The 15,623-nt window shown below is 43.1% G+C and overlaps 1 long non-coding RNA gene and 1 pseudogene across 1 annotated transcript; both read right to left on the bottom strand.

Annotated features, from left to right (window-relative positions):
- The window catches only part of LOC125484086, a 63,915-nt pseudogene that overhangs the window by 24,960 nt on the left and 23,332 nt on the right, over window positions 1–15,623 (bottom strand).
- On the bottom strand, window positions 1,029–11,658 carry LOC125483962. Its single transcript, XR_007262836.1, has 6 exons — window positions 11,529–11,658; window positions 10,824–10,897; window positions 9,151–9,192; window positions 4,667–4,708; window positions 3,408–3,450; window positions 1,029–2,177 (listed from the first exon to the last, which is right to left on the bottom strand). It is a non-coding gene; the product is annotated as an uncharacterized LOC125483962 (long non-coding RNA).

The following is a 15,623-nucleotide window of genomic DNA, read 5'->3' as shown; positions in this document are numbered from 1 at the left end:
GTTTCAGGCCTAGACCCTCCTGCTCCTCTGATGCTGCTTGGCCTGCTGTGTTCATCCAGCTCTACACCTTGTTATCTCAGATTCTCCAGCATCTGCAGTTCCTACTATCTCTGAGTACTGAAACTGATTGGATTGAATTCGGAGGTCTTTGCTTGAATTGTCTCACTCTGTAAATAAATGTAACACTGAGTAAAGGTTCATTCCCGTTTCCTCTTTTACCAACAGGGGAATTTCTGAAATTGAACAGTGGGAGTTATTGGATATCCTGATTGAGGAGCTAACATCATCACAATGGACTAAAGGTCCTCCTTCTGTGCTGTATTGTTTGACAGTTAAACATGTTCTTTCTTTCTGTCTGAGACAGTTTCCTCTCCCATTCTTACTTCTCCGCATTTTGACTTCTCAGCCCCCAGGGAGGGAAAACATGGAGCATGTACTTGACCCTAAACCCAAGCATTTTAGTCTAGCTGGGATTGGAGTCCCAGCTGGGCAGGGGAGGGGGGAGGCGGGAGAGGTTGGGGGAGGAGGAACAAGAGAGAGATGGTCATCAGGGGGGCATGTGACACTAGGCACAGGGCACTCCCAAAAGCAGGTACTCCACAACATATCCTCCATTAGGGGCTAGGAAAAAAGGCAATGGGCAGAATGTTTACTTTATTTACTGTGTCACACCCAACTTTAAATATAATGCGGTGGCAGGTTGTCATAAACCCACCCCTCAGAAAAGAGGCACATTTGAAATAATTGGATGTTTTAAAGGGTTAATGTGTGGACAGTAAGTTCCAGAAACACTCAGATAAAAAATGGCATGGATGCTAATTTGAGGGGACACTGACATTGTTTCTCCAAAGCCTGACCAAGAAAACCTTTAGCAGTATGTTCAATTGGAGGAGGGGCTGGTTCAGGATCTTCTCTTTGACCTGAGTTTCTTAATCTGTCCTTGAAATTGCTGACGTTAGTCTGATCAAACCTGTTTCATTGCAGTTAAATAAATTGCACACAGTGTTTGGAGGTAGTTTAAAATAAAGTCAATTAGAAGTATTATTTATGTGGCAAAGAGTGAGATTCATATTCAATCTGAATATTGAACATTTCAAGAAATACAGTTGTTATCTTCAATGAGAAGCAGAAACAAGGGGCCAGACATTATACAATTACAGACACAGGACAGTTCACACAGACTATAACACTGTCCAGTTGCAGAGGTTGTGAGGAACTGTCACCCATTGCCGTCTGGGCCCTGTGATCTACAACACAACATTTCTTTAAACATCCCAACAACACTCAAGAAGCTTGACGCCATCCAGGACAAAGCAGCCTGTTTGATTGGCACCACATCCACAAGCATTCACTTTGTCCACCACTGATGCTCAGCAGCAGCAAGTGCCTATCTTCTACAAGATGGGCTGCAGAAATTTACTGAATATCCTCAGACAGTACCTGACAAACACATGACCACTTGCATCTAGAAGGACAAGAGGAGCAGATACATGGAAATACCACACCTGCAAGTTCCCCTTCAAGCCAGTAAGAAAATAATAAAAGGTGTTAGCCTGATGTCTGCTGGGGGAAATTGCTGGAATCCATTACCAAGGCTGTTATGGCAAGAGACTTCGAAATCTCAATGTAGACAGGCAGAGTCACTGTGGTTTTGTGAAAGTGAAAATGTGTTTGACTCATTGATTATCTTGTTGACAAAATAACAAGCAATGTGGAGAAAGGGTGATCTGTCGATGTGTTACATTTGTATTATGAAAGCACATCAAAGATTATGCCATACAAAAGAGTTCATGTTGAAGGGAGGATCACATTATCATGAATAGAGGGTGGATTCACAAAAGGAAACAAAGAACGCGATAGATAAATCCTTTTTGCGTATAACTCGTGAAGTTTTCCTTTGATTTGTTCCTGGTTATTGGGCATCACTAGGTAGGCAGCATTTATTGCCCACTCCAAAGTGCCCAGAGGGAGTTACATTAGGCTAGACAAGGTAAACATCACAGATTGTCACAGGGTCAGTGCTGAAGCCTCAACTATTTACAATCTCTCTCAATGAGTGTGCATGGTCTGGGAAGAGTGTCTTGCAGTCAGTATCTGTTAATCTTTATGTTCCAGGACCCAGGCATCCTACGGAAGGATTGTTTCTGTATGTTAGGTTCCAGGAGTTTGTTTAGGGCCTGTCCAAACAAAATTAAAAATATTATTAGTTTGCAACATTAATCTTCAGACAAATGCAGCCATAAAACATGATTTCAGATGCTCAGTTTATCCAGAAAGTAACTCAGTGATTCCTGCCTGGAAGCTCCCAACCTCTCTCATCAGGCAGTGGTGAATGTGTGTATCCCAGACACAATGTCAGTCGAGGCTGCATTTGGTTCCAACATGTTGGGGCTACGAAGGGAAAATGACCAATAATGGCCTGTTACCACACCACACTCACTGCCGCTTTTAATTCCATTTCATCGGTTGTGTGTTCAGTCTTAAAGTCAGTGGGTCACGGGAGCTTTCTGAGACATGGAGGACTCAATGAATGGCAGGACACAAGGAAGCTCAGAGGGACAAAGGGATCTTGGGAAGCTTGTCCACAGATCCCTGAAGGGGGCAGGAGAGGTTAATAGGGTTGTTACGAAGGCATATGGTCTACTTGCCTTTATCGGTCAAGCCAAAGATTATCAGTGCAGGGAGGTTATGTTGGAGCTGTACAGAATGTTGGTCAGGCAACAGCTGGAGTAAAGTGTGCAGTTCTGGTCAGCACACTACGGGAAGGATATGATTGCACTGGAGGGGGTGCAGAGGAGATTCATCAGGACATTGCCTGGGATGGAACAGTTTAGCTAAAAAGAGAGCTTGGATAAGTTTGTGTTGTTTTCTTCGGACCAGAGAAGGCTGAGGAGGATCTGAGTGATGTGAGTAAGATGATGAAGGATATGGACAGGGTGAATTGAAATCAGCTGTAATAAAACAGGAAGCATATGGTAAGGCCTTGGGGAGTTGTTATACAGAGAAATAGACTCAATGGGCTGAAGGACATCTTTTTGTACTGAATGATTCTATGATTCTACATGCTGATGACATCCCCCACGCTGGATCACAGCTTGTGACCTGAGAGTATAAAGATCACAGACTTCATCTTGCATCAGATCCCATGAAGCATGGGACTCGTCTGGAAATAATCCTGCTCTCTGTACCCAATCGCGAATATTAGCCCAGACATTGACATGCCTGAGCAAGATCATATTTGTTGATAATAGGAGCCTCCTCCATTTCTGAAGTCGTTGTACATAATTGTAGCCTGTAGACTCATTAAAGACACAATCCCCACACCCAGATTCTCATGTTATAGGAGATAGCATAAACATCGCTGCATCAGGTAAAGTACTCTGTTGGAGTCAAAACTGGAAACATACCTTTAAGCTCATTGTAATGAGAATGATCCAGATACTTCATTGTCTGACAGGAAAAAGAGAAATGTGAAAAAATGTGGTCTATAACATTGACAAAATGATGACTTATTTAGAATTATTTCACATTCTAACAATATATACTGTTAATCGGTAAAAGGGATTTCTCTCCCTGGAAGCAGATCCATGTTAACAGCCTCCTTCACTCATTAGTATCGGCTAAGTGGAAAAAACATTTGTTTTTGAGACTGGAGATTTTGGATTGAAAGCCAAGTCCTTACATTTGATCATACCATCCAAGATGTTCCCTCAGTGCAGTACAGAGGCAGTGCAGCATTGTCAGCAGGACAGGCTTTTCAATGAGATGACAAACTGAAGCCCTGTCTTCTCGATCAAGGGGACAGATGAATTTTTTGAAAGAAATTTATTTCCTCAAACTGCTAATCTTTGGAATTTTCTCCCCAACACAGTTGACAAAGTTCCAGTTTTGAGAGCATTTTGTGTTGAAATGGACAGACCTCTGGCCTTTCTGAGAATTTTTGGGATATGAGGAGCAGGTGGGAAAGTGGAATTGGGGCAGATTATCCTTCAGGATTGTATCTAATGGTGAAGCAGCTTGGAGGAGCTGTCAGCTTTACACTTGCTTCTATTTCTTATGTTCTTCTGTTCTAAAGCAACATTGTTCTCCCAGTGACATTTAAATTGATTCCTCCCTTTTGGATAACAGTGACCACAGTTCTAAAGGACTTCATTTGGTGTAAAGTCTACCAGGCCATGTTGAGGTTGTGAGAGGAGTGATATAAGTGGAAAAAAGTTATTTCTTTATGAGAATTGTGGAATGCAGTGATGACCACAGCTGACTACTGAGGTCGGAAGTGACTGAGGAGACCAGAGTATTGTGTATGAGAGAGGAAGGGATAGCAGATAGTCTGTGAAGTTGATTGGAAGAGGATGATAATTGGACTTAGGGTTTCCAGGATGGGGCTTAAGGGGTGATGGTCTGAACCTGGGACTGGAAAGCAATGAGATCAGAGAGTGGAGACAGTAAAATGAGAGCTGACCAGGAAGATCCCAGTAATCAAGTTGGGAATCCATCATGGTGGACAGTCTGGATTCTAGTCACTGACCACATTCCCACTGGTGATCGTTGGTGGATAGAGATGTCAGTCAGACGATGGGACAAATTGAAACTCAGGAAGAGGACTGTTTGGGAATAGGGTGAATTTTGTAAAATTCAGATGTTAATTGCAGTGTGAGATATTTACCATATATGTTGAATCAGAATCTGCTGGAGAATCTTTCACGTTCTGTAATAAGATGGAAACAACAAAGATTGGGTTAATTAATCATTGTGAAATGAGAGACAATTGAATGCTGATTAGACAGAGCCGGGAATTATAGTTTTGAAACATTTCTATTTCCATGAAAGTGGCTGAGTTGCCAAACAGTTTCTGAATCATAACTGTGGGCAGCTGACGGTACAGCCGAGTGGAAGAGGAATAGAGCTCCTGGAGAGAAGCAGATCCCAGAGGGAAAATCAGGAACAATATCAGCAATATTTTGACCTGAACATCCCAGTCAGATTGAACCCTTATTGTGAATTACACAAGGCAAGTTGGATCAGTATGTTTCATTTGCCAATTTTAGTGTTTTATTTTCCTGCTGAAGGATTAGTCACTGGTCACCATGAGGGCAAATTAAAGATGAACCATACTAAGCTGCTCTCAAATAGCCCCTAATGAGTGCGTGAGAGATTATGCAGAGACCTGGGATCAGTTCTCCTGTTCTGTCTCTATGTCAGCAAGTAATGAACTAGCGAAACAAGCCATCATGGAGCAGAAATGGTTTTATCATTTGTATTTTTGATTGTGGACTGAAATGGGAAATTCACTGTTCTATAAACCAAGGATTGTTGAGGCATTATTGCACATTCTGAAATCAAGGAAACTGACTCTCATTGTTGAGGCAGTATTGGGAGAGTGTTTACAGACCAGATGGAGCTGGAGGGTAGAGAGGGAGTGGGGTGGAGGAGGGGTGTCAAAATATCATTCTAATTGGCAACACATAGCTGATTGGTCTGTGAACCCATGATAACAAATGCCTTCTCCTCCCAATAATGATGTGAGTGTTTCACAGGGAGCTGAACAACTTTGGGTGTGTGAACAAGATACAGTGAAGCCAACAGTTCTCCACCAGCTCAGGAGCTGTCTCTCTGTTCTCTGCAGCAAAACAGTACCTTGAGCCTGGAGAAAGTCAGCTAATTTCTTCTTCAGCATTTCCCGTAAGCTGCAGCTTATAAGACCATAAGACCATAAGACATAAGGCATAGGAGCAGAAATTAAGCCATTCAGCCCATCGAGTCTTCTCTGCCATTCAATCATTGCTGATAAGTTCCTCAACCCCATTTTCCTGCTTTCTCCCTGTAACCCCTAATCCCCTTGATAATCAAAAACCTATCTATCTCAGTCTTAAATGTACTCAATGGCCTGGCCTCCACAGCCTTCTGTGGCAGTCAATTCCATAGATTCACCACTCTCTGGCTGAAGAAGTTTCTCCTTACCTCCGTTCTAAAAGGTCTTCCCTTTACTCTAAGGCTGTGCCCTTGGGTCCTAGACTCTACTACCAATGGAAGCATCTTCCCAACATCCACTCTTCCCAGGCCATTCAGTATTCTGTAAGTTTCAATTAGATCCCTCCTCATCCTTCTAAACACCAATGAGTATAGTCCCAGAGTTCTCAAACTTGCTTCATATGTTAAGCTTTCCATTCCTGGGACCATTCTCGTGAACCTCCTCTGAACTCGCTCCAGGACCAGTACATCCTTCCTGAGATATGGGGCCCAAAACTGCACACAATACTCCAAATGTGGCCTGGCCAGAGCCTTATAATCCTCAGTAGTACATCCCTGCTTTTATATTCAAGTCCTTTCAAAATAAATGCCATTATTGCATTTGCCTTCCTGACTACTGGCTCAACCTGCAAGTTTACCTTGAGAGAACAAAAACAAAATTGCTGGAGGGGCTCAGCAGGTTAGAGGAAAGGTCACCAGACCCGAAATGTTTACTCTGTTTTTTTCCTTCACAGATGCTGTCAGACCTGCTGAGCCTCTCTAACAATTTTGTTTTTGTTCCTGATTTACAGCATCCACAGTTCTTTCAGTTTTTACCTTGAGAGAATTCTGGACTAGAACTCCCAAGTCTCTTTGCACTTCAGACTTCTGAATTGTCTCCCCATTTAGAAAATAGTCCATGCTTTTATTCTTCTTACCAAAGTGCATGACCTCACACTTTCCCACATTGTACTCCATCTGCCACTTCTTTGCCCACTCTCATAACCTGTCCAAATCCTTCTGCAGCCTCCACACCTCCTCAATCCTACCTGTACCTCCACCTATTTTTGTATCATCTGCAAACTTAGCCAGAATGCCCACAGTTCCTTCATCTAGATCATTAATGTACAAAGTGAAAAGTTGTGGTCCCAACACTGACCTTTACGGAACACCGCTTGTCACCGGCTGCCATCCTGAGAAAGACACCTTTATCCCCACTCTCTGCTTTCTATCAGATGGCCAATCTTCTATCCATGCTAGCATCTGGCCTCTAACACCATGGGCCCTTATCTTACTCAGCAGCTTCCTGTGTGGCACCTTATCAAAGGCCTTTTTGAAGTCCAGGTAGATAACACCCATTGGCTCTCCTTGGTCTACCCTGCTCATTACTTCCTCAAAGAATTCTAGCAGATTTGTCAGGCATAACCTCCCCTTGATGAAAGCATGCTGACTTTACCCTATTTTACTATACACTTCCAAATATTCAGAAATCTCATCTTTTACAATGGACTCCAAAATCTTACCCATGACTGAAGTTAGGCTAATCGGCCTGTAATTTTCCATCTTTTGCCTTACTCCCTTTTTAAACAGGGATGTCACACGTTAGCGATTTTCCAGTCGTCTGGGACCCTCCCTGACTCTAGCGATTCCTGAAAGATCACCACTAACGCTTCCACTATCTCTTCAGCTATCTCCTTTAGAACTCTGGGGTGTAGTCCATCTGGTCCGGGTGATTTGTCCCCTTCAGGCTAATCAGTTTTACTAGCACCTTTTCCTTGGCGATGGCCACTATACTCAGCTCTGCCCCCCGACTCTCTTGAATTTTTGGGATATTACTCGTGTCTTCCACCGTGAAGACTGACGCAAAGTAATTATTCAGTTCCTCAGCCATTTCCTTGTTCCCCACTACCATCTCTCCACCGTCATTTTCCAGTGGTCCAATGTCCACTTTTGCCTCTCTTTTGCCCTTTCTATATCTAAAGAAACTCTTACAGTCTTCATTTATATTACTGGCTAGTTTACCTTCATATTTAATCTTCTCCCTCCTTATTTCTTTTTTTGTTGCCTTCTGTTGGTCTTTGTAATCTTCCCAGTCCTCTCGTTTCCCACTGTCCTTTGCCACATTATATGCTTTCTCTTTTGATTTTATGCTATCCCTGACTTCCTTAGTCAGCCATGGTTGCCTCATTCTCCCTGTACCATGCTTCTTTTTCTTAGGGATGAATTTTTGCTGCGTCTCCTGAATTACTCCCAGAAACTCCTGCCATTGCTGTTCCACTGTCTTTCCTGCTAGGATCCTCTTCCAGTCAATTCTGCCCCGCTCCTCCCTCATACCTCTGTAGTCGCCTTTATTCAGCTGTAATACCATTACCTCTGATTCTATCTTCTCCCTCTCAAATTGCAGAGTAAATTCTATCAGCTTATGATCACTGCCTCCTAAGGGTTCCTTTACCTTAAGCTCCCTTATCAAGTCTGCCTCATTGCACAACACTAAATCCAGTATTGCCTGTTCCCTTGTAGGCTCCACCACGAGCTGCTCCAAAAAGCCATCTCAGAGACATTCCACAAACTCCTTTTCTTGCAATCCATTACCAACATGATTTTCCCAGTTCACCTACATATTGAAATCCCCCATGATCATTGTGACTGTGCCTTTCTTACACACCGTTTCTATCTTCCTGGTGTATCTTGCGCCCCAGCTCCTGACTACTGCTTGGAGGCCTGTACACAACCCCAACTATGTTTTTTTTTACCTTTGAGGTTCCTCAATTCTACCCACACAGATTCTACACCATCTGACCCTACTTTGTTTCTTCCTATTGATTTAATTTAATTTCTCACGAAAAAGGTAACCCCACCCCTTTGGCCCACCTGCCTATCTTTCCGATAGGATGTATATCCTACTGAATCAGCAGGAGTGTTATAAGTGTGAATCAGTCAGAGAGCTGCTATTCGTGTGAATCTGTCAGGGAGTTGCCAAAAATGTGAATCATTCAGGGAGCTACAATAAGTATAAATCTGTCAGGGAGATGCTACTAGTGTGAATCAGTCAGAGAGTTGCTATTCATGTGAATTAGTCAAAGAGTTGCCATAAATGTGAATCAGTCAGGGAGCTGCTATAAGTGTGAATCAGTCCCCCTGTGCCCCCTGTAAACTAGTGAAAGCATCTGGAGAAAGAATGAGATCGGAGAGTGGAGACAGTAATATGAGACATGAGCAGGAAGATCCCAGTAATTGAATTGGGAATCCAGCATGAAGGACAATCTGGTTTGCTAGGCAATGAGCCCATTCCCACTGGAGGCGATTAGTGGATAGAAATGTTAGTCGGATGATACGACCAACGGAAACACAGAAAGAGGACTCTGGGAATAGGATGAATTTTGTAAAATCCAGATGATAATTGCAATGCGACATATTTACCATGTATGTTGAGTCAGAATCTGCTGGTCAATCTTTCACATGCTGTAGTAAGATGGAAACAAGAAATATTACATTCAGTTATCATTGTGAAATGAGAGATGACTGTATGCTGATTAGACAGAGTCAGGAATTACAGTGTTGAAATGTTTCTATTTCCATGGAAGCAACTGATTTGACAAACAATTTCCAAATCATAACTGCGAGCAGCTGACAGTACAGCCGAGTGGAAGCGGAATAGAGATACTGCAGAGAAGCAGATCCCAGAACTGAACATACCAGTCATACTGAACCCTCATTTTGAGTTACACAAGGCAAGTTGGACCAGTACATCTCATTTGCCATTTTGAGTACTTTTTTTCTGCTGAAGGTTCAGTCACTGGTCACCATGAAGGCAAATTGGAGAGGAGTCATGGTGAGCTGCTCTCCAATAGTTCTGAATGTGTAGAGGCTATGTAGAGACTTGGGATCAGTTTGCCTGGTCTCTCTTTATGCCAGGGAGTAATGAGCTAGAGACATGAGCTGTCATGGAGTGGAAATGTTTTCATCTTTTGTATCTTTGATTGTGGACTGAAATGGGAAATTCACTGTTTTACCAATCAAGGATTGTCAAGGGATTGCTGCACTTTCTGAAATCAAGTCACCTGACCCTCATTGTAAGTTTTGCTTACACAGCTGCCTTTTAGGGCAGTAGTGAGAGAAGGTTTACAGACCAGATGAAGCTGAATGGTGGAGAGGGAGGCGATGAGGGGAGGAGGACGTGTCAAAATATCATTCTAACCAGCAACATGTCGTTGATTGGTCTGTGAACCCATGACCAGTTATTGATAACAAATGCCTTCTGCCTCCCAATAATGATGTGAATGGTTCACAGGGAACTAAACAACTTTGGAAGTGTTGACCAGATACAGAGAAAACATTAGATCTCCACCAGCTCAGGAGTTGTCTCTGTGTTCTCTGCAGTAAACAGCACTTTAAGCCTGAAGAAAGTCAGCTGATCTCTCCTCAGCATTTCGTGTAGGCTGCAGCTTTTAATGAATCAGTCAGTAAGCTGTTATAAATGTGAATCAGCCGGGGAGCTGCTATAAGTGTGAATCAGTCCTTGTGTGCCTCCTGTAAATAAGTGAAAACATTTGGAGAAGGAAGATTGAGAAACTGTGTCTGAGCAGCAGAATAATCATCTCTGAAAACCCTGTCGGCAGGGAACTCTGAACTATCTTCCCAGTCTTTCCCTCAGTCCATAACACCCATGTTTTTATCTGTCTATGTCACTCTTTATGTTGGAAAGTGGGAGTTTATAACAGGGCATGAGTTTTAACTGGTAGTTTTGTATCTGAATCCCTCATCATTGTTTTCCTGTAACTAGATTCTATTTCTTTGTTATAAACAGGAACTCTTGTTCAGGAGAGAAACCTAGTTTTGCTTTCTGGCCACCTGGGTCTGAAAGATAGGGAAATGGGGGATTTGCGTGTGGTTTATTAAATCTTCAAATTTTGTGACAACTCCAGAAATAGCTGGGATCCATTTTAAGTGAGGTGTAACAAGGGGCTTAAGACAAGAGGTTGGCTGTGGAGGAAAAGTTGACTTGAAATCATAAATTGACAATGACATGAGCTCATCTCTTTGGTTGTTTACTGTTCCAGGAATGTGTACAGAAAAAAAACAGTGAAGCTCACCCATCTGTGTCTTGTCAAAGGAGGGATTCTGTAATCTCCAGGCGGATGCTGGACACCAGTTGCTATCAATGAGTCTGTGAGACAAATCATCAAACGTCATGACCAGGCAGCTGGAATATTGTTTAAGACCATTTCTCTATAAAGGCCACATTATTCTGGGATCGGACTTGTCAAGCAGTCTCCTCAATTGGGATCAGAACACTTTCTGCAATGAACATAAATCCTTGATCTCTGATTATTATCGCGAATGTGACAGATAATACTTTTTCCCGACTCACTCCATCAAAACCTGTAACATCTTGAAAACCCCATTCGGTCCCCTGTCAGCATTCACTGATCTGAGGAATGGTTCTGAAAGGGACAATATTACATATTTAAAAACGTCTGTCTCTGTTGGCTGGTGGACTATAGGAGGCTGTTTCTGTGTCTGAAGGTCCATCCATTTTCAGGGCCATTCTTTACACCATTGCCATCCTGAGGGGCAGTCACAAGCTGCAGCCAAAAGCCCAGGGGGATCTTATCACCTTCATTCTGCCAGCTATGGGTTTGCCACCTTTCACGGTCAGTTCTGTTCATCAGACAAATGACCTGGTATACCCATTAGCTAATTAAACACGTCAGGAATCTAACCATGTAAAAGGGATATTTGGAATAGTGAGTAATTCCTGCTAAATGTTGCGATAATGATTAAATTAGTTTGCTTACCATTTACTGTTGCATACACAGCATTCTGGTCTTCAACAGGGCTCCTAAATAAGTACCATGCATTAGAATTATTGCACATTTATCACAGAACGATACTGTCATCTTCACACTCTCAGTGCTGATGGATTTTATACGCTGCACCATGGACATTTCAAACCAACTTAAAGGCAAAAAGGATGATATAGAATTTATGTGAACAACAAAGGAAAGACTTTGACAAAATTAGATGGCATGCTGGAAAACTTGGCCAAGTTGTTGTTATTTCCAATTTTGGATGGGAGAGATTTCTTCAAGAAACTTGCTGCACTATCAGCTGATTCAGACCAACAATACACTGAAGGAGAGAACTGCACCAACTCAGTAGAATGCTGCCCAGGATAAGCACATACAAACACATTGAAAAACTTCAGAATATCTTTATACCATTGGAAGGACCCAGACTTCAGGGCCATGATCAAAGTCTTTAAAACACTTTTAAGGGGCAATGAACAAGATGGAAACAGACTATTATGGGGATGAAGAATGAGGGGTCATGGGTACAAACTACAACAAAACAGATTCAGTTTAGACGCTTGGGAAATCCCTTCCCCCCAAGGGTGGGGAGGCTCTGGGATTCACTCCAGATTAATGGCAGGGGTAGACTCAATGTCAGCATTCAGGATTCAGTTGGAGAAGGGTGTGAGGATAAAGGGGATTGAATGGATGAGGGAACAGGGCAGGAAAATGTGATTTGGACCTTCTTGCAGATGTCAAAGTGAAATGCCAACACAGCCTATTGGGCCAAATGGTCTGGCACTCGCATGGCCTTCCCAGCAAGGAGGCACTGTGCTGCCAGTGAGCTACCAGCACTAAGGCAAACCCTGACACTCGGCTTGGTGGGTAATGAACCGGTATCTACTGGGGATCCTGCAGGTGATGTCTAATGCTTGACCCATTCAAAGCTTTCTGACTGTCACCAGTAGATGCCTGTGGCCTGGCACTGGAGGGCGTGTGCTCCCAGAAATGGAGCAAACTGGCAACGATTGGGCATCTGGACGTGTGGGATTGTCTCGACAGTCACTGATCCACCGTTTACAATGGATCTATACGGTGCAGTGGGAATATCAGCACTTACCCCAATGTCAAAAACAATAACTGTGCAGTGACAGAATCAAACCCAAGATGAAATAGAATTTACCCTCGTGTGGAGTCCTTTACTGATGAGCATAGAATTTGTTTCTGAAGGAGATATGTGAGCAAGACAATGCAGATCACAACAGTGAAACCCAGAATGGTGCCAATGATAAAAACGGGATCTGAAATCCAGTGAATACCATGAGAAGATTCTTCTGTAAAATATCAGAATGTTATACACATAGTCATTTCAGTCTGAGCAATGTCTAAAATTGACAATAAATTTTGTGCTCCTCAGGATAGTAACCCTTCTCCTGACTCCTCAAAGCTGTCCACTATCTACAAGGCACAATTCAGGAGTGTGATGGAATACTCCTCAATTCCTGGCTTGGAAAGCTGAACATGATCGTGGAAACGCTGGGCCTTGGTGAGGATGCCATTCACAAACTGGCTTATCACCCACTCCATGTAGCTGCCAGGTCGCTGGTAGTGCCAGTGTACATCAGTGTCAATCACACTGGCATTGTACATGGCACACTGGAACTCAACAGTTTCACCCTCTGGTACCTTGCTGACCACTGGATACTGAATGAGGACTGGATCAGCCAATGGATCTGTTCATATCGAAGAGAAAAAAATAATGTAACTTGAATTGTAGCATTTTATAAAATCTCCTCCTGGTTAAATGATGATTTACAGAGGACAAACTGAAGCTTCTTGTGTGGCTATTGTAATTTGAGAGGGAATAATTTGAAATATATCCATCAGCTGAAAGTTTTCTAATTTGCTGCTTTGATTTATTTTGTGCAGGATCCTGCCACAGAATAATCTATCGAGAGGAGAATTTCACAATGTTCACAACTGACAGATTGGAGGAGATCAAGTAGTAATTTAAAAAGTTTCATTCTCACCAAAAACCGAAAGGAAGCAGTTGAAAGTTTCAAACCGCCTGCAATCGATCCCCCCTGACCACATGCTGTAATGATTCACTGTTGCTGTATCCTATTCTCTATCCCAACGGTATGCAGGGACTTGAGGAGAAAGCAGGGCAGTGGCAGCCAGGAATGATGCTTCATTTGAAGTTTCAGTGCAGATAGGATGGGGCTGAATTGTCTCCTTCAACACTGGAACATTTCTGTGATTCTATAATCCTGTCCCTGAGCCAGATATTCCCTGACTGCACTTGCCTGGAATTGCATCAGCAATGGGGAAAATGAGGACCTTCTGATTGGAATCTCAGCCTTTCTCCTCCATTCCTGACCCAGGTTACCATCCCAGGGTCGGGAAATGTTTGGGATTGGGATCCAAACACAAACCTGTGCCATTGGGCTCACCGTTAGAAAGGTCTGGGACCCAAACCGGCCTCACCTGCAGTCACAGCCTCCTGTCCCTGATCCATGACTAATCTCCAATTCCCTAGTCCAAGTGGTGTGAGCATCCTCTGGAGAAAGATTTCCAAGGACCTTTCCCCTTCTCTGTTGTGACACAATGTTTTCATCTTAGACTCCAGCTCCTCGACTTGGATCTGAATTTCCTCGAGCTGCGAACACTTACTCCGGATGTGTTCATTCTGGACCCTGCTGGGCTCAAAGGGGACTTCTTTGAAACAGATGTGATCCTGAGGGGACTTGACTTGGTGGACATAGAAAGTATGGCTCCTCTTGTGGGAGCTTCGAGAATTAGGGGGCCAAGTTTAAAAAAGTTAACACATTTAAGACAAAGATGAGGATTTTTTTTATTCTCTCAGAAGATTTTGAGTGTTTGGAATGTCCGTCATCGAAAGGCAGTGAATGTAAAATCTTTAAATATTTTTAAGGCTGAGAGAGGGAGTTTCTTGATTACTCAGGGTGTGAAAAATTAACAGGAATGTTTAGGAATGTGGAGTAGTGATTAAAATAGGATTATGCATCATTTTATCTAGTCAAGGAGCAGGCTTAATGGGCTGAATGGCCTACTCCTGTTCCTGTCTGTCTGTGTCTCTTGGACTAAGGGAATGAAAGAGGGCCACAAGAAGGGGAGTAACCAGGGTGGGTGTGAGGAATGGTTTAGCTCAGGACAAGGACATCAGAGGTGGAGGTGGGAGTGTCATTGAGCAGAACAGGAGCTGCAGTGGATTGTGGGAAATGATGGCCTAAAGATTCGAGAGCTGAGAATGTGAAATTTCCTCGATAAGTTACTCACATCTTAGTGGGTTACAGTGGAGCCCAATTAAACTTAAGTTTAAATGATGTTGAGATACAGATCAGCCATGGTCCATTTGAATGTGGAACTGGCTCATGGGAGTGAATGCCATAGAGTCATACGGCACAGAAACAGATCCTTTGGTCCAATCAGTCCATGCTGAACCTAATCTCAAACTGAACTAATCCCACCGGCCTGCTCTTGGCCCATATCCCTTCAAACCTTTTCTATTTATGTACTTATCCAAATGTCTTTTAAACTTTGTAAACCACCCCTTCCTCAGGAAGTTCATTCCACACGCAACCACCTTCTGTGCAAACAATTTGCCCTTCATGTCTTTTTTAAATCTCTATCCTCTCACCTTAAAATGTGCCCCCTAGTCTGGAAATCCCCCATCCTAGGGAAACGACAACTACCGATAACTTTATCTATACCCCTCATTATTTTATAAACTTCTATCAGGTTGCCTCTCAACCTCCTACACTCCAGTGAAAGAAGTCCCAGCCTGTCAAGCCCTTCTTTATAACCCAAACCTTCCATACCTAGAAACGTCCTGGTAAATCTCTTCTGAACCCTCTCTGGCTTAATAATATCCTTCTTATAACTGGGCAACCAATATCCTGTACAACCTCAACATGACTTCCCAATTCCAATTTTCAAAGGACTGAGCAATGAAGGCAAGCACAGCAAACACCTTTTTAACCATCGAATCAGAGATAGTAGGAACTGCAGATGCTGGAGAATCCGAGACAACAAGGTGCAGGGCTGGATGAACACAGCAGGCCAAGCAGCATCATAGGA

This window comes from Rhincodon typus, chromosome 9 (genome assembly GCF_021869965.1).
Source record: "Rhincodon typus isolate 14 chromosome 9, sRhiTyp1.1, whole genome shotgun sequence".
Classification (NCBI taxonomy): domain Eukaryota; kingdom Metazoa; phylum Chordata; class Chondrichthyes; order Orectolobiformes; family Rhincodontidae; genus Rhincodon; species Rhincodon typus.
This window is presented reverse-complemented; position numbering and strand designations above follow the sequence as displayed.